The sequence below is a fragment of the Zonotrichia leucophrys genome, chromosome 5 (genome assembly GCF_028769735.1).
Source record: "Zonotrichia leucophrys gambelii isolate GWCS_2022_RI chromosome 5, RI_Zleu_2.0, whole genome shotgun sequence".
NCBI lineage: Eukaryota > Metazoa > Chordata > Aves > Passeriformes > Passerellidae > Zonotrichia > Zonotrichia leucophrys.
In genome coordinates, this window is record NC_088175.1 from 60,148,169 (window position 1) to 60,166,664 (window position 18,496).

General features: G+C 45.8%; 1 protein-coding gene across 4 annotated transcripts in view; it reads right to left on the reverse strand.

Moving 5' to 3' along the window:
- FERMT2 (FERM domain containing kindlin 2) overlaps positions 1 to 18,496 on the reverse strand; it is a 56,561-nt gene that overhangs the window by 36,791 nt on the left and 1,274 nt on the right. The gene's annotated exons all lie outside the window — the stretch shown is intronic.

Below are 18,496 nucleotides of genomic sequence, written 5' to 3' on the forward strand. Positions count from 1 at the left end.
ATATTTGCATGTAAACTTTGAGATAAGAAATGTTGATTTAGAGATGCTAAGGAATAGGATAGACATTGCTGAGAAATGGAACTGGAAATAAGTTTTAAAGGGTGGTTTTGTAAATAAGATTAAGTATTTTGGAGAAATAGAATTATGAAAGGTGCATTGAAATGGAACTAGAAATAAGTTTTAAAGGGTGGTTTCGTAAATAAGATCAGGTATTTTGGAGAAATAGAATTATGAAAGGTGTATTGTAGTAGGATTTATGAGGGTAATTTTAGATTATTGGCTTTAAGGCATTTATATCATGGTGTAGCAAAAGCTGATAGGCCAAGAAACACTTAGAGTGTACTGTAATTAGGAAATAATTAGCTTCTGATTGTGATGGTGTGAATTACAACATCTGTATTGTCTCACCCTCCACATGAGACTGAAAATGGAACAGAAGTTTTAAAACACCTCTCAGCTGCCCCATCTCCGGGTCAGAAAAGGGAATAATCCAACAATCCCATTTATCCCAGCACTTGGCTGCTCCCAAACACTCTCCCAAACACTCTCCCCTGCCAATGCAGGTTTTTTAAGGTCCCTTTCCTGCTGAAGCTCCGTCCTGCAGAAGCTCTGCTGTCACTTGGCAGCTCCTCCCGGCCAGCTCAGCACTCACAGGCAGGAGGATTCAAGTCTCCAGCACTGTGTAAACACTGAATTTTCCTTGTTATTTTGGGATATCCCCTCTTGCAGATGGGCTCTCCTTCCATGCACACTGCTCAGGACAACACAGCCCTGATATGACTGAATAAATCTCTTTTTTTCCCCTTCCTAGTGCATGGTTAAATCTCACTGGATGGGTATTTGGAGGCTTTCCTGGGAATCACCAGATTCCCTTTCACACCCACTTCCAGGATTAAATCCACAGGGCAGCCAAGACCCTGCAAACGCCTCCATCACTTTAACAGTGGGGGTTAATAATAAAAAATAAAAAATGTCCTGTATAAGCTTGAGGAGGAATTCTGCAAGCCTGCCTAGGTTGGAACATGGATTTTTGGCGGAATTTTGGAAGCAGAGGATTTGCAGCTGATGCTGTTTTCCCTGGAATTCTCTCCATCTTCAGAGAGGCAGCAGAAGCAGCTGCAGCAGAGGTTGCAGCTCATTCCTTAATGAAAAATGATCATTCCTTAATTAAAAAGGAAGGCTTTTAGAGCAATGGATTCAATCTGCAGCATTCCCACAGGAACAGCCCATGAGGACCATCCCCCTCTGGAGCAAAAGATTCCAGAGGCAAAGCCCAAAACACTGGGGGGGTTTCCACAGGAGCAGAATGAGCTCCACAGCTTTCCCTGGCTCTGACCCAGGGCTGGGTTTAATCAGGATTATCCCTGCTCTGCTCTAGGCACACTTGGGAAGCTGAGGTGGCAAAAAATGCCTTTCCATTAGCTCAAATTTATCTCCAAAAAATTATTTTAAAAACAAATGTATATGTTTAAACACCTATGTTATATATAATATATATATAATATATAATATTTATATAAAATATTAAAAATATAAAATAGAAAAATATAAATATATATAAAGATATAAGATATTTAAGATCTATTATGCATATAAACATATACATAAACATTTACCCCATATATATATGTGCATATATAAAATAGAGACAAAACTGAATTATATGCATATATAATTATAGATAAACACACAGAATAAATGCATATTTTATATATATATATATATGTATGTATTTATATATATACTGAATTATATGCATATATAATTATAGATAAACACACAGAATAAATGCATATTATATATATTTATTTATTTATATATATATGTATTTATATATATATCTAAGATACAGTGCAGGGATTGAAATCAACTCACAAGCCAAGCATTTCCTCTTGCAAAAAGTAATTTTTGTATTTGATAATCTACACAAAGCCAACCCCAAGTTTTCCACCTTTTCACTGAGTTTGGTGCAGATGGGCTGAAATTCCTCAAAGGTTTTTCTAAGAAAATTAAAAATAAAAGTGCTCACTTGTTTTTTAATTTACGATTTATGTATTTTAAAGTTAATGTGCACTTCACACTGAAGTGAAAAAATACAGATGTGGACAAAAAGCACAGAGTGGAGGCAGCTGATTAGAGCCCTTTTAAGCACAAATTCCTGCTGATAACACCTTAATCCAGCCCTCACAATTCCAAGGAGCTCTCCAAGCCCTGGGCTGGGTGTTGGCTGAATTCCCTCTTGGGAAGCTGGAGGAGGAGAAAAAAATCCCTAAAAGAAATGGAGATTTCCAGCAATAAACAGCTGGGAATGCCCTGGGTGAGCTCAGGGATGGGGGAGACCCTCTCCTGCTCCCTGGGGATGTAATCCATACCCCCTGAAATCAATACCCATGGAAAACAAGGCAAAAGGATTTAAAAACTTGGGAAAAAGAGAAATTTAAGGCTGAAAGTGGAAGAAAAGAGAAAAAAATCACCACTACCAACCATGAAAATTCATTGCACAGAACCTTGTGTGGGTTTTTCTTTTCTGTGTGTCCAGGAGAGGGGAAGGCGCAGCCTCAGAGCACTAAGAAAATCAGGGAAGAGGGTAAATATTCCTAAAACATCCAGAAATACTAAAAAAAAAGGAGGCTAATTTGGAGCAGGACAGCAGCGATGGGGAAGGGCAAGGATAAAGAAAAGGAAAGGGGGAAGAAGGGAAATAGGGGAAAAAAGGGGGGAAGGAAAGGAAAGGAAATTTCAGGAAAGGAAATTACAGGAAAGGAAAGGAAATTTCAGGAAAGGAAATTACAGGAAATTTCAGGAAATTTCAGGAAAGGAAATTTCAGGAAAGGAAATTACAGGAAATTTCAGGAAATTTCAGGAAAGGAAATTTCAGGAAAGGAAAGGAAAGGAAATTTCAGGAAAGGAAAGGAAATTACAGGAAAGGAAATTACAGGAAAGGAAAGGAAATTACAGGAAAGGAAATTTCGAAAGGAAAGGAAAGGAAAGGAAAGGAAAGGAAAGGAAAGGAAAGGAAAGGAAAGGAAAGGAAAGGAAAGGAAAGGAAAGGAAAGGAAAGGAAAGGAAAGGAAAGGAAAGGAAAGGAAAGGAAAGGAAAGGAAAGGAAAGGAAAGGAAAGGAAAGGAAAGGAAAGGAAAGGAAAGGAAAGGAAAGGAAAGGAAAGGAAAGGGAAAAGGAAAAGGAAAAGGGAAAAAGGAAAGGGGAAAAAGGAAAGGGGAAAAAGGAAAGGGGAAAAAGGAAAAGAAAATCCCAAGTTGGCAGGGATAAAAAAGGATCATCAAGCCCAACTTCTTGCCCTGGACGACCCCAACAGCCAAGAGAGTTACTGAAAGATGATGAAGATTTTTCTTAAAATATTTATTTATTCATTTTTATTAATATTTATTCATATTGGTTACTTATTTTATATATATAAGGTGTAAAACTCATATATCTGTGTAGCTGACCCCACTGCTCCCTCCCTCCAATGTCCTCACTGCTCCCACTGACCTCTGGAAACCCAAATTCCTTTAAACATGCCAAAGCCACTCCTTACAGGATAATTATGGGGCAAAAAAAAAAAAAAAATTAAAAACAAAGCTATTTTCATTTATCACAAGTCCAGCAGAACTGCTGATGTGTTTGCTGGGTGACACAGCCACTGTCCTGGGGCAAAAGCTGTAATTTTAGGAAAATAGGAGTCTTTCTGGAGTAGAATCCCCTCCATCCCCCAACAGGGATTTAATTGCAGAGCAAAGTTCAAAATGGAACAAAAATCCCTCCAGGCCTCTGGTCACAACACTTGAAAAATGATACTTGGAAATGGGGAGATAAACAGCCCATAAAATTATCATCAGACTGATGTCATAAAGCTGCAGCCAGGACAAGCTGATGCTCCCAGAGCTAATGGGAACTGAGAGGGGTTTCAATCACATCTCCCACATTTATCCGACACGTGCAATGGGAAACAGCCTGGACAGCTGGAAGGGATTCTATCCATGGATAACACAGAAAGGCACCTGAAATCCTCCTGGATCTGCCACCATGAGCAACTCTCACCACTGTTTTCATGGAATCCCAGGATGGTTTGGGTGGGAAGGGACAATGAAGCTCATCCAGCCCCACATGGGCAGGCAGGGACATCTTCCACCATCCCAGGCTGCTCCAAGCCCTGTCCAACCTGGCTTTGGACATTTCCAGGGATCCAGGGGCAGCCACAGCTGCTCTGGCAATTCCCAATTCCCAATCTCCCACCCATCCCTGCCCTCTGGCACTGGGAGCCATTCCCTGGCTCCTGTCCCTCCATCCCTTGTCCCCAGTCCCTCTCCAGCTCTCCTGGAGCCCCTCCAGGCCCTGCCAGGGGCTCTGAGCTCTCCCTGGAGCCTTCTCCTCTCCAGGGGAGCATTCCCAGCTCTCCCAGCCTGGCTCTAGATTTCCTCCCCATCTCCTCTAGATTTCCACCAGCTCCATGTCCTTCCTACAAAGATCTGAAATCTGGATGGAGAAAAGTCCAAAGCAGAAGGAACAAGACACCTGTAGCCTCCTCCTGCCTTGTGTTTGCAACAGGAGTCAGCTGGAACTAAAAATCTCCTCTCTCCAAAATCATTCCCTCTTGTGCTATCACTGCAAAAATTTCATCCTACTTCATTTTCAGGAAAACAAATGTTCAGGAGAGGATCCACACCAACCCATGGAAGTGCCCAAAAAAGGGTGGAGCCATGCTGGAATTTCAGTCTGAGATTAATATTTCTAGCTTGAAAAAATAGTTTGACTTAATAAAGTAGAAAACATGGACAAAAGGAGCCTTGTGATTCCATGAGCACGACCCAGTTGAGGAGATTCCCCCTTATCTTATCACTGTCTGTCCCTGCAAAATTTTCATCCTACTTCATTTTCAGGAAAACAAATGTTCAATGGAGAAAATCCACACCAACCCACAGAGGTGCCCAACAAAGGGTGGAGCCATGCTGGAATTTCAGTCTTAGAAGAATATTTCTTGCATGAAAAAATAGTTTGCCTTAATAAAGTAGAAAACATGGACAAAAGGAGCCTTGTTCCCAATTCTGTGACTCCATGAGCACGACCCAGTTCAGGAGATTCCCCCTTATCTTATCACTGTCTGCAAAATTTTCATCCTACTTCATTTTCAGGAAAACAACATTCAGGAGAAAATTCACACCCACTCATGGAGGTGCCCAAAAAAGGGTGGAATTTCAGTCTTACAAGAATATTTCTTGCATGAAAAAATAGTTTGACTTAATAAAGTAGAAAACATGGACAAAAGGAGCCTTGTTCCCAATTCTGTGATTCCATGAGCACGACCCAGTTGAGGAGCCCTCCCTCTCATCCCAGCCTGCCAGGGCACAGGCTCATGGCAAAGCCCTGATGTCAAAGCTCCTGTGCAGTGGCACAAAGTGATTTAAGAGCAAGGAATAAAGGAGGAGGGAGGGGGAAAAATATAAAAAGCCCAATGGGCATTTTCAGAAAAACAATGTTCAGGAGAGGATCCACACCAACCCACAGAGGTGCCCAAAAAAGGGTGGAGCCATGCTGGAATTTCAGTCTTACAAGAATATTTCTTGCATGAAAAAATAGTTTGACTTAATAAAGTAGAAAACATGGACAAAAGGAGCCTTGTTCCCAATTCTGTGATTCCATGAGCACGACCCAGTTCAGGAGATTCCCCCTTGTCTTATCACTGTCTGCAAAATTTTCATCCTACTTCATTTTCAGGAAAACAACATTCAGGAGAAAATTCACACCCACTCATGGAGGTGCCCAAAAAAGAGTGGACCCGTGTTGGAATTTCAGTCTTACAAGAATATTTCTTGCATTAAAAAAATAGTTTGACTTAATAAAGTACAAAAAATGGACAAAAGGAGCCTTGTTCCCAATTTTGTGACTCCACGAGCATGACCCAGCTCAGGAGATTCCCCCTTGTCTTATCACTGTCTGCAAAATTTTCATCCTACTTCATTTTCAGGAAAACAACATTCAGGAGAAAATTCACACCCACTCATGGAGGTGCCCAAAAAAGGGTGGAATTTCAGTCTTACAAGAATATTTCTTGCAGGAAAAAATAGTTTGACTTAATAAAGTTTAGAAAATGGACAAAAGGAGCCTTGTTCCAAATTCTGTGATTCCATGAGCACGACCCAGTTGAGGAGCCCTCCCTCTCATCCCAGCCTGCCAGGGCACAGGCTCATGGCAAAGCCCTGATGTCAAAGCTCCTGTGCAGTGGCACAAAGTGATTTAAGAGCAAGGAATAAAGGAGGAGGGAGGGCAAAAGCAAGCCCAGTGGAGGACACTGAGCCCATTGGGATGCAGTGCTGCATGTGGACGTTCCGTGTGTCTGTCCTTGCTCAGGGGAATTACGGAGTGTCTGCTGCTAGCGAGGGAAGGGCTGCTGGAAAGAGATGTGGGATTCTTTTGGTGGCTTTTATTGGGATTGTAAGGGAGCTCTGCAATGGAAAGTTGTGTCCTGATGAGGCAGGGGTGGTAACTGGAGTCCTGCAGAGCTGATGCATCAACCCCAAGTGTCCCCAAATGCTGCTCCTGGCAGGGCAGGGCTCGAGATGCTCAGCCCATGGGATGCAGGGAGAAGAGCAAATCCTGACAAGCCTGAAAGCCACTCAGTTTCTGAAGTAAACTCGAGGAAGGAAGCTCTTTCCAGTGTTAACAGGATTGCTCAATTAGCTTATTTGAAAGTTTTTAACTTGGATTGCATCTCCTTCCACTCCCCTGCCATGGGCAGGGACACCTCCCATTATCCCTGCGTGCTCCAAGGCCCATCCAGCCTGGCCCTGAACACTTCCATGGATGTGCCATCACATTTTCCTGCAAAATTTCCCCTGTAATCTTTAGCTTTTTGGATATTTGGTAGCTTTATGTTCCATTTAAATGCTTGCACAGCCATACCCAATCCTATCTGAACCCCTGAGCAGGGAGAGAAATTTTCCAGTGATGCTGAACCCAGCTGGAATATTGGGGAGTTCTCCAGAGGTCACCTCAGCACTGATGGGCTCAGGAAGGTCTTTGCCAGGGCTGTGTAAAATTCCTTTAAATCCTTGCACCAGCAACCCAGAGAAATGTGGATTACTCATTTTTCTATGGCATGGGAGAAAGGAAAGCAAGGGTGGGTTAGTGTTTTTTTAATTGGATTTGTTTTGAAACAGGATCTTCACAACCTGATTTGCCAATTTGCTCCCCCACATTGATCAAGCAGGAGGCTTTCACTGGCTGCTCCTGCCTCCATGGAATGGCAGAAAATTTGATTAAGGAATGTGGTTTCCATGATTCATCCAGCACAAAACAGAAAGCATTGGGAGGAAAGAAAAGGGAAGGGGAAAGGGAAAAGGAAGGGGGGGAAAAAAGGGAAAAGAAAGGAAGGGAAGAGGAAGGGAAGAAGGGAAGGGAAGGGAAGGGAAGGGAAGGGAAGGGAAGGGAAGGGAAGGGAAGGGAAGGGAAGGGAAGGGAAGGGAAGGGAAGGGAAGGGAAGGGAAGGGAAGGGAAGGGAAGGGAAGGGAAGGGAAGGGAAGGGAAGGGAAGGGAAGGGAAGGGAAGGGAAGGGAAGGGAAGGGAAGGGAAGGGAAGGGAAGGGAAGGGAAGGGAAGGGAAGGGAAGGGAAGGGAAGGGAAGGGAAGGGAAGGGAAGGGAAGGGAAGGGAAGGGAAGGGAAGGGAAGGAAAGGAAAGGAAAGGAAAGGAAAGGAAAGGAAAGGAAAGGAAAGGAAAGGAAAGGAAAGGAAAGGAAAGGAAAGGAAAGGAAAGGAAAGGAAAGGAAAGGAAAGGAAAGGAAAGGAAAGGAAAGGAAAGGAAAGGAAAGGAAAGGAAAGGAAAGGAAAGGAAAGGAAATTTCAGGAAAGGAAATTTCAGGAAAGGAAATTTCAGGAAAGGAAATTTCAGGAAAGGAAATTTCAGGAAAGGAAATTTCAGGAAAGGAAAGGAAATTTCAGGAAAGGAAAGGAAATTTCAGGAAAGGAAAGGAAAGGAAAGGAAATTTCAGGAAAGGAAAGGAAATTTCAGGAAAGGAAAGGAAATTTCAGGAAAGGAAAGGAAATTTCAGGAAAGGAAAGGAAATTTCAGGAAAGGAAAGGAAAGGAAATTTCAGGAAAGGAAAGGAAAGGAAAGGAAATTTCAGGAAAGGAAATTTCAGGAAAGGAAAGGAAAGGAAAGGAAATTTCAGGAAAGGAAAGGAAATTTCAGGAAAGGAAAGGAAAGGAAATTTCAGGAAAGGAAAGGAAAGGAAATTTCAGGAAAGGAAAGGAAAGGAAAGGAAATTTCAGGAAAGGAAAGGAAAGGAAAGGAAATTTCAGGAAAGGAAAGGAAAGGTGCGGAAAGGAAAGGTGCGGAAAGGAAAGGTGCGGAAAGGAAAGGTGCGGAAAGGAAAGGTGCGGAAAGGAAAGGTGCGGAAAGGAAAGGAAAGGTGCGGAAAGGAAAGGAAAGGTGCGGAAAGGAAAGGAAAGGTGCGGAAAGGAAAGGAAAGGAAAGGAAAGGAAAGGAAAGGAAAGGAAAGGAAAGGAAAGGAAAGGAAAGGAAAGGAAAGGAAAGGAAAGGAAAGGAAAGGAAAGGAAAGGAAAGGCGGAAAGGTGCGGAAAGGAAAGGTGCGGAAAGGTGCGGAAAGGTGCGGAAAGGTGCGGAAAGGAAAGGAAAGGAAAGGAAAGGAAAGGAAAGGAAAGGAAAGGAAAGGAAAGGAAAGGAAAGGAAAGGAAAGGAAAGGAAAGGAAAGGAAAGGAAAGGAAAGGAAAGGAAAGGAAAGGAAAGGAAAGGAAAGGAAAGGAAAGGTGCGGAAAGGTGCGGAAAGGTGCGGAAAGGTGCGGAAAGGTGCGGAAAGGTGCGGAAAGGAAAGGAAAGGAAAGGAAAGGAAAGGAAAGGAAAGGAAAGGTGCGGAAAGGTGCGGAAAGGTGCGGAAAGGTGCGGAAAGGTGCGGAAAGGTGCGGAAAGGTGCGGAAAGGTGCGGAAAGGTGCGGAAAGGAAAGGTGCGGAAAGGTGCGGAAAGGTGCGGAAAGGTGCGGAAAGGTGCGGAAAGGTGCGGAAAGGTGCGGAAAGGTGCGGAAAGGTGCGGAAAGGTGCGGAAAGGAAAGGAAAGGAAAGGAAAGGAAAGGAAAGGAAAGGAAAGGAAAGGAAAGGAAAGGAAAGGAAAGGAAAGGAAAGGAAAGGAAAGGAAAGGAAAGGAAAGGAAAGGAAAGGAAAGGAAAGGAAAGGAAAGGAAAGGAAAGGAAAGGAAAGGAATTCTCCAGGGACCATGCTCCCTTCCCTCTCCAAAAAGGACAAGTGTCCCAGGGGGACAGCAGCCTGCAGCCCTGACTCATCCCCAAGGAATGTGCAAGCCAGAGGAGCTGCTGCTGCCAAGAAGACATCACAGCCAGCAAGGGAGCCAGAGGATGTGTGCTGGGAGAGATGAAGCATCAGGCAGGGAAAGGAGAATGATGGGCAACCTGAATTCCCAACCTTGAATTCCCAACCCCTCACCAGGCAATTCCCCAAGTGCTTCAGTGATGGTTAATCCCTGGCTGAAGCTCAGATCCCTGGGAAGTGACCTTTGGAGCCCTGAGGATGGCTCAGGCAGCCTCACCCCACCCCATAGCTGTGAGTGTTGGTCCTTCTCCTACAGATCCATGTGGGATCATGGCTGGAAGAACAGGGCCCTGGCACAGGGTGTCCAGAGGAGCTGTGGATCCCTGGAAGTGTCCAAGGCCAGGCTGGACAAGGTTTGGAGCAACCTGGGGCAGTGCAGAGTGTCCATGGCTGTGGCAAGGGTGGGATGAAATGCTCCCTCCAACACATTGCAGGATTCCATGATTTCTTTTGGTTCTGCCTGTTCATTAATGAACACAAAACACTTTTAAAGGACTTGAACACCCCCAGCCTTGAGCCTGGATCTGCCTCACCCATCACAGGCTCAAATCCTGGCACTGAAGCCTTGGGACAGGACATGAGGGACATGAGGGACATGAGGGATTGTAGGAGTGTGCTCTGAGGGATTGCAGGAGTGTGCTCTTTGTTGAGGGAGTGATAAAACTACTTTTGTCTTCCTAAAAGGAAAGAAATTCAGAAATTTTTCCTATTGATTAAATGAAAAGACACTTCATAACACTCAGGAGACTTTACTACAAACTTAAAGATAGCTAATTAGACAGAAGCTAAAAAGTTCTGCTTGAGCAATTAACTAGAAAAAGAAGTAAATAAAGGAAGTGTTTTTACTAAGAGTCAAAACGTTTAGCACTTAGCTCAGTTTGTCTATTTGTTATTCTGCCTTTCATTCAACCTTTTTGTTTCCAACACCACAACAGAAGCCATCCTGCTAATTTTTATGCCTCCAAAGATAGTTGAGCTATCTTGAGTGTATTATAAACCTCCAAAAACTCATTAGACCTAGTCTGAAGAAGTTACAGTAACAAGGGATGCGACAACTCCTGCTGCAGAAGCTCCGGAGCTGCTCTGTGGAGCATCAGCCAGGATGGGAAGCTGAGCAAGACAGGGACAGAGCTTCTTCCAGGTAATTTCATAAAATTTGACTTTCTAACTGAGTTGGAGTTTCACCCTTCCCCAAGTACATGTGCCTGCAGGGAGCAGGGGAAAAGAAAGAGAACAACCACCAGCCAAGCAGGTGTAATGGGCTGGGGAGAGATTTAAAATCCATTGGCAAGACAGATTTTTTTTGGGTGCTGTCAGGATGTTGTGCAAGCTAAAAATCAGCTGAGGTTGTGAAGGTTTCAGCTGGTGGGGCTGGTTTTTTACGTGCATCCTCTTTTATGTGCATCCTCTTTTATGTGCATCCTCTCCCAGAGCTGTTCTCAACCTGTTGGCCAAATTCAGGCACATTTCACCCAAAAGTGGAGGTGCCCCAAGATCCCAGCTGGTCTGGGAGAGGGGGATCACTGCTGGCACCCAGCTCCCAGCTGAGGTTCACATCTGAATTTTTCTTTTACTCACCCATTTTCCAGCGAGGACACAGCTCCCACTGCATCCTCACTGGAAAATGGGTGAGCAAAAGAAAAACCAAAACAAATTCTCCAGAAATAAAAAATAAATAAATAAAAAATATTTCCTCTGGTTTTCTGAGCACTTTCTCAGCACTTCTGAGCACTCCCAACAGTTCTACCTGGTAGGAGCGTCAGCCTGGATGACAGCAATGTGTCAAAAGCAAACCTGGGCAAGAAAACAAAATTACAGCAACTCTGCCAAAATTCCATCCAACAGGAATCTGGGGGTCTCAGCACTTTTCCAAATTACACACCATAAACCCCGGAAAGCCACTGGAACATTCAGAACTGAATCCTGCCAGCTGAGTTTTGCTCAGTCTTGTTTCTCTGCCCCTTTCTAAGCAATCAGTAAATTCACATTTCAGAATGAGAGTGAAGAAATGCAGCTTCCCCAGGATGTTTTCTCACCACGAGGCTTTTCCCCCCAAGCACACCCAGGGCTGAAGTCAGTGAGCTCCACAAGGGCTGTAAATCTCCTTCCTTCCCCTCATCTGTCAGGAAAACCACCACTAAAATAACTCCTCCAACACCCAAACCAGGAGCTGGCAGTGCTGGTGACCCTGGTGATGTTGAAACAACTGAAGTTTGCACAGCAAATAATCCCTCATCTTTCCCAACTCAGCAAACATTCCCCACATCCACAATTTCAGGCACTTATCCACAATCCTTTTTTTTTAAATCACATCAAAGACCAAGGGTTAAAATCCAGGTGCTGGTTTGCTGAATCATGGAAACACAGAGTGGTTGGGGTTGGAAGGGACCTTAAAAATCTGAATTAAACCCCAAGAGACACCTCCCAGTGGACCAGGGTGCTCCAAGCCCAACATGGCCTTGAGCATTTCCAGGGATTCTATTCTGAGCACAATTTCTTGGGGTTTTTGTATGGTTTAGACAGACCCAGGAGATGCCTGGGTGAAACACAAGCCCTGATGGAGAGGAAGATGGAAAAAAAAGGAAAAAAAAAAAGGATTAAAAAAAAAAAGGGGAAGTGTGTGAATGGGATGATTTCTATGATTTTTCAGCTTCCCCACGTGCCTCGTGTCAAATCGAAACCTGAGGGAGCTGGAAGAGGAAACTGCTGATTTGGGCCGGGTGGGAGCAGCAACCCCAACAATTTCCTGTCTGTGGTGTGGCAAACCCAGGCTCTGGGATCTGCAGGAGCACCAACAAAAAAATTTATAAATAAAAATGAAATCTTAATTGTTTTTGCCCTTAAAGAACCATCACCACACTGAGTACAGATATTAATTGCTGTGACTGCAGCTCAGAGCTGCCTCTATGTGGGTTTTACCTCCCCCCAGCCTGAATTCCTCTGCTCATTGGCAGCTCGGCTGAATATTCCACTCAGGCTCACAAAGAGCACTTTATGTGAGCCACCATCGAGCTGAGCCCACGTTGGAGCTTCCTGGAGCCCAAATTTGGATGTAAAGGAATGAGGCAGCCCCTCACTGATCAGTGTGCATGGCTGGGGGGGCGTGCTCACAGCACTGGTGTCACCCAATGTCACCAAAAACATGCATGGTGTCACTTAATGTCACCAAAAACGTGCATGGTGTCACTATATGTCACCAAAAATGTGCATGGTGTCACTTAATGTCACCAAAAACGTGCATGGTGTCACTTATGTCACCAAAAACGTGCATGGTGTCACCTAATGTCACCAAAAACGTGCATGGTGTCACTTACGTCACCAAAAACGTGCATGGTGTCACTTAATGTCACCAAAAAGTGCATGGTGTCACTATATGTCACCAAAAATGTGCATGGTGTCACTATATGTCACCAAAAACGTGCATGGTGTCACTATATGTCACCAAAAATGTGCATGGTGTCACTTAATGTCACCAAAAACGTGCATGGTGTCACTTAATGTCACCAAAAACGTGCATGGGGTCACTACATGTCACCAAAAACGCGCATGGTGTCATTTACGTCACCAAAAACGTGCATGGTGTCACTTATGTCACCAAAAACTTGCATGGGGTCACTACATGTCACCAAAAACGTGCATGGTGTCACTATATGTCACCAAAAACGTGCATGGTGTCACTTATGTCACCAAAAACGTGCATGGTGTCACTTAATGTCACCAAAAACGTGCATGGTGTCACTATATGTCACCAAAAACGTGCATGGTGTCACTATATGTCACCAAAAATGTGCATGGTGTCACTTAATGTCACCAAAAACGTGCATGGTGTCACCTAATGTCACCAAAAATGTGCATGGTGTCACTTATGTCACCAAAAACGTGCATGGTGTCACCTAATGTCACCAAAAACGTGCATGGTGTCACTATATGTCACCAAAAACGTGCATGGTGTCATTTACGTCACCAAAAACGTGCATGGTGTCACCTAATGTCACCAAAAACGTGCATGGTGTCACTTATGTCACCAAAAACGTGCATGGTGTCACTATATGTCACCAAAAACGCGCATGGTGTCACTTACGTCACCAAAAACGTGCATGGTGTCACTTATGTCACCAAAAATGTGCATGGTGTCACTATATGTCACCAAAAACGTGCATGGTGTCACCTAATGTCACCAAAAACGTGCATGGTGTCACTTATGTCACCAAAAACGTGCATGGTGTCACCTAATGTCACCAAAAACGTGCATGGTGTCACTTAATGTCACCAAAAACGTGCATGGGGTCACTTAATGTCACCAAAAATGTGCTGTTTGGAGGGTGAAGCCACAATTAATTCATCAAGTGGCACTAAGGAAATTGGAATGGGAGCTGTTGGTCTCCTGGAGGATGCTGCTGAAGTGGAAGCATCCAGTGAGGTACCAATTCACCAATTCCAACCCAGAACAGCCCAAAATCCTGCCAGGATCTGGAGCAGGAGGATTTTGGCGCTCAGCAGGTGCCAGATCCCCTCTGTGCTCACCATCCCGCTGCCAGCTGGGCAGGTTTTGCTGTTTGAAAGTTTGGGAAGAAATCTTCCAGGGAAATCTGGAGCAGGGTCAGTGCCTGCCCAAAGCACAGCAAACACCATCCCCATTTGTGACATTGTTTGGGACAAGGTCTCAGCATCAGCCCCAGAGGGGACACAAACAGATCCCTGAGGACTGAATTGCACCTGGAGTCCCCTCATGGTCGTCATGCACTTGGAAAGCAACACTGAGCACTGATTTTGAGGCAAAAAAATCCTTCTCACCTCAGGTGGCACCTCAGGGACAGATGAGGAGCTGGGGATGCCCCAAGTGAAGGTGCCCAGGTGACATTGTGGGCACAGACTGGGAAACACCCTGAGCTCACCTGGCACTGAGCAGGGATGCTCAGACACCTCATTCTGGGAAGGGTGGCTACAGTCAGAGAATCCCAGAGAGGTTTGGGTTGGAATGGAACTTAAAATCCATCTCATTCCACCCCTGCCATGGCAGGGACACCTCCCACTGTCCCAGGGTGCCCCAATGTCCAGACTGGCTTTGGACATTTCCAGGGATCCAGGGGCAGCCACAGCTGCTCTGGCAATTCCAGCCCAGCCAGCAATCCCCAATTCCCAATCTCCCATCCATCCCTGCCCTCTGGCACTGGGAGCCATTCCCTGGCTCCTGTCCCTCCATCCCTTGTCCCCAGTCCCTCTCCAGCTCTCCTGGAGCCCCTCCAGGCCCTGCCAGGGGCTCTGAGCTCTCCCTGGAGCCTTCTCCTCTCCAGGGAACATTCCCAGCTCTCCCAGCCTGGCTCCAGCCCTTGCAGCAGCTCCATGGCCTCCTCTGGATTCACTCCAGCAGCTCCATGTCCTTCCCATGAGGTTCCCAGATCTGGAAGCAGCATTGCAGCAAAATCCAAAGCAGAGGGAACAAGCCACCTACAAGACAAGCCCTGCAGCCTCCTCCTGCCTTGAGCTCACAACAGCAATGGGCTGGGACAAGGCCTCTGCATTTCTCTCCCATAGCCTTAAGCTGTTTCTAAGAGTTCATTCCAGTTGCAAGGCAAAAAAAAAAAAAATTCCCCAGCCAGTCTCACGAGGGCCTGGAGTGTTTATAAGCACTGCAAAACCTCAAACACAAACCTGGGCAAATCAATGACGCTGCACTTTGCTGGTGTTTTATTCATAAACCTTTCAGGGGTCCATTAAGGAGAGGAGGCTTCACAGGCAGAATAACACTAATATTTAGAATTGATCTTGCAAGGAGTGGAGCTGAAACCCTTGGAAGATAACACAGCAAAGTCTATTTAATGGTGAAGAGAGCCCCTGGGGTGAATCCCAGACACATCTGCAGGCTGAAATCACTTTAAAAAAGAGCTTGAAGTGCTACAACCAAAACTACAACCAAAACTACATGGGACAAGTCCTGTGCCAGTCCTCAGGTGACATCCCACCCTCTCCCAGGTGACACAAAGAGATAATGGAGGAGCTGCCAAAGGGAACAATGGAGGTTAAATCAGTTGCACAAACCTTATCCCACCTTCAATTCACAAAAACAAACCCCAAGGCTTCAGGAGATGTCATCAGTGCCTGCCATTATCAGCCAGTCTGAGGGCAGAGGGTTTGCTCTGACATTTATCCATGTCAGCTCTCCTGCCCATCCCAGGTCACTAAAATAGGGATTCCACCACATTACCCATCCTTAACCCCTTCTGGTCCAGAAGGACATCCATAATTCCAAATCTTGCTGGTTTTTTTTTTTCTTTTTTCACCCACTTATCTATTTTCCTCAGGTAAAAGCCCAAAAAGGTGCTCAGTGCTTCCAGCAAACCCTGGGAGCTGGAGTTGCCACTCACATCCCAGAGAGAAATCCACATTTCCATCACAAAACTTCTATGCACAGACTTTCTGAATCTGCTCAGTGCACATTTAGGTCATCTGTCTTAGGCTGTGCTTCTGCCAGACACCATTTGTCCCCCCTGCCCTGTTTCTGTCAGCTATTCCTTTATTCCCATGACCAGACAGAGCATCCCCCATATATCCCACAGAATTCCATCAACTCCACAGAGCTCCTCCCAAGCATGTTTCAAAAAAAAAAAAAAAACAGGATTTTTTTAATTCCATGTGTTTAAAACAGCCTCAAGTTGACAACAACAATAACCTGCGTTCACTTCCTTCCTTCCTCTGCTCCCAGTGATTTTAAACCTCGCTTTATTTTTTTTTGTTTGTAAGTCAATAGTGGCAAAATTCCTAAAAAACCCTGAGAGAGCACCAGGAGTTTCCACTACAGACCCCAGCCCTCAAAGAGCAACTAAATGCTGCTGCTCTTAAAACCTCAGCAGTTTTTTGCTTATTTTTCAGGGATGACTTTGCCAAGAACTTGGCACGGCTCAATTAATGGAGTGGCTTAATCCAGCGGGTGATGAATAACAGGGGAGCCAACAGGTCATTGCAATTCACTTGAGTTACCAGAATCTCTATCTGCTGCTTGGGTTTCCTCCAATCCCTGCCTGCATCAGCCACAGATTTTAATTGCTTGCTCCCAAAGAGTCCAACTGCAGCTCTGTGCAGGCAGGAATCGAGTCCATGGGATTTATGGATATCTGCAGCCCTGAATGTAAGGAGGAAAAACTTTGCTGGGCTCCTGCTTCATCCCAACAGGATATTTACTGCAGTCTTCCTCCTGCAAGCATCAATAAATGCTGATGTAAATCAAGATTTTTTGCCTTTCCAAGCTTTCCTTGCTGCTGGGAGGAGGGAAGGCATTTTTCCTACCAGCACCCTGCAACCACAGTGTGGCTGATCTGCTGCAGGATTCTCACTGATGTCCTAAACTTCAGTGGAACTCCATGCAGGCCACAGAAATCTCCTTTCCAAAGGATTTGTCCCAAAGGATGGAGCAGGCAAATCCCAGCCTAAGGCACTGACCCACCTTCCTTCCTTCCTTCCCCCACAGTGTGGGGCATCCCACAGGGAAGCACAAAACCGCAAGGAAACTTTATTATTAGGAAATTTCCTTAAAGCTCAAAGCAGAAAATCTGCTTGGCAGGAGAAGAATAATTCTTTTTAACACTGAAAGTTGTGGAAGTAAGGAATTAAACAGAGGAACGACAGAGAGGAAAAGGTTAAAAACGCAGGGAAAGGGTTTTGATGTGGAAAAATTGCAAAATGAATTGATGCAGAGGCTGGATGAAGGGAGGCATTGAGGAGCAGGGGAGAGGATGAGGAACGAGCCCCGTCCCACCCGACCCCGCTCAGCTGGCAGCAGCTCAAAGAAGAGCCATAAAAATAATGAGAGGGCTGGAAGAGCTGACACGCAGGAAGATTAAAAGGAACTGAATACGTATAGCCTGGCTGGGCAAGGAAAGCCAAGGGGAAAGGGAAGGCAGCAGCTGGAGATCTCCATGGATGTGACCATGCCGGGAAGGGAGGCTCTGGGGCTGAGCCCCTCTCTCTCCCCACGCCGCCGCCGCATTCCTTCCCTCTCATACAATCCCTAATTTAACAAGTGGAGAGGACCCGGGCACACATTTCGGGGGGGATGGATTACGTCAGGGGCTAATTTAGGTCCGGCCCCGTGCACATGCCTGGCTTTCCACATTTCCACATTTCCACACACGCTCCGGCCCTGGAGCTGCTCCTGGAGCTGCTCCGGCACTGAGGGGAGCATCGCGCCTTCACTCACGAGTGGATTTTTTATCACCTCCAGAAAGCCTTGCTTTTTCCCCACTGAACTTCAGCAAAACTTTCTGCACCTCCAGCGTTTAATTAAAAAAGAAAAACAAAAAACAACCATAATAATAAAAAAACCAACAACCAGAATAAACTCAAGTTTTCGGGGAGTTCAGGCTACCTCCAGCACGAAGACCCTTTGATGCGAGCGCTCGCTTCCTTCGGAAACGCAGCGTATTTATATCCATTTATATCCATCTCTTCCTTCCTGCGACTCCGAGATAATTAATAAATCAAAACCTAAGCACGGGGGAAGAGATGGGCTTTTTTTAAAGCCACACGAGGGCTGGCTCCGCATTGGAGCGGGACCTGCAGCTGACAGCTCCGCTACTCCCACAGCCGCAGGCACGCGCGGGACCTCGCAATTAATATTTTATTTGAGCAATTACAGCCATCAGCCCGGGCTGCACCGCTGAGTAAACAAAGCCGAGCAATAAAGAACCGATAAAAAGACAAAGGGGGAGGAGGAGGAGGTTCCGGGGCTCCCCGCTTTCGGCGGGGACCGAGCCGAGCCCCGGCGTTCCCACGCGTCCCGGACAAACGGGCCCTTTGTCCAGGTGTGCTCCCAAAGCCACCGCACACCGCCCTGTCCCCCAGGTCCCCCGGCCCACATCACCCCACCGATCGCCCCATGGGTTCTTTGGGAGCGCTTTGCTCGCACGAAACTTCAGGAGGGAGTTTTGGTGTAAATTGTGGGGCGCCCCCAAACAAATCCCCAGCCCCAAGCCGAAAACGGAGCTGGTTCCGAACTCTGCGTAAAACCCCGGGAGCGCAGCAGCCGGCGGATGGGGCTGAGGCCACGGGGTGGTGAAATCGGTGAGAGGGGCAGCCTGGAAAGGTATGGGGGCCTAGGGCAGGGTGTGGGGGCCTGGGGGGCTCTCTGCTGCTGGGAGCTAAGGCAGAGTACTGGGAGAGGGT